The sequence below is a fragment of the Lipotes vexillifer genome, unplaced genomic scaffold (assembly GCF_000442215.2).
Source record: "Lipotes vexillifer unplaced genomic scaffold, Lipotes_vexillifer_v1.1 scaffold2825, whole genome shotgun sequence".
Classification (NCBI taxonomy): Eukaryota; Metazoa; Chordata; class Mammalia; order Artiodactyla; family Lipotidae; genus Lipotes; species Lipotes vexillifer.
The window spans coordinates 243,100-244,134 of NW_006774909.1; positions in this window are offsets into that span (position 1 = coordinate 243,100).

Genomic DNA, 1,035 nt, shown 5'->3' on the forward strand with positions numbered 1-1,035 from the left:
ATGGGACCTAATGAAACCTAAAAGCTTCTGCACAGCAAAGGAAACCATAAACAAGACGAAAAGACAACCCTCAGAATGGGAGAAGATATTTGCAAATAAAGCAACTGACAAAGGATTAATCTCCAAAAATATACAGGCAGCTCATGCAGCTCAATATCAAAAAAACAAACAACTCAATCCAAAAATGGGCAGAAGATCTAAATAGACATTTCTCCAAAGAAGATATACAGATTGCCAACAAACACATGAAAGGATGCTCAATATCACTAATTAGAGAAATGCAAATCAAAACTACAATGATGTATCACCTCATACCAGTCAGAATGGCCATCATCAAAAAACCTACAAACAATAAATGCTGGCGAGGTTGTGGAGAAAAGGAAACCCTCTTGCACTGTTGGTGGGAATGTAAATGGATACAGCCACTATGGAGAACAGTATGGAGGTTCCTTCAAAAACTAAAACTAGAACCACCATACGACCCAGCAATCCCACTACTGGACATATACCCTGAGAAAACCATAATTCAAAAAGAGTCATGTACCACAATGTTCATTGCAGCTCTATTTACAATAACCAGAGCATGGAAGCAGCCTAAGTGTCTATTGACAGATGAATAGATAAAGAAGATGTGGCACATATATACAATGGAATATTACTCAGCCATAAAAAGAAACGAAATTGAGTTATTTGTAGTGAGGTGGATGGACCTAGAGTCTGTCATACAGAGTGAAGTAAGTCAGAAAGAGAAAAACAAATACCGTATGCTAACACATATATATGGAATCTAAAAAAAAAAGGTTCTGAAGAACCTAGGGGCAGGACAGGAATAAAGACGCAGACGTAGAGAATGGACTTGAGGACATGGGGAGGGGTAAGGGTAAGCTGGGAGGAAATGAGAGAGTGGCACAGACATATATATACTACCAAATGTAAAATAGATAGCTAGTGGGAATCACCTGCAAAGCACAGGGAGATCAGCTCGGTGCTTTGTGACCACCTAGAGGGGTGGGATAGGGAGGGTGGGAGGGAGAG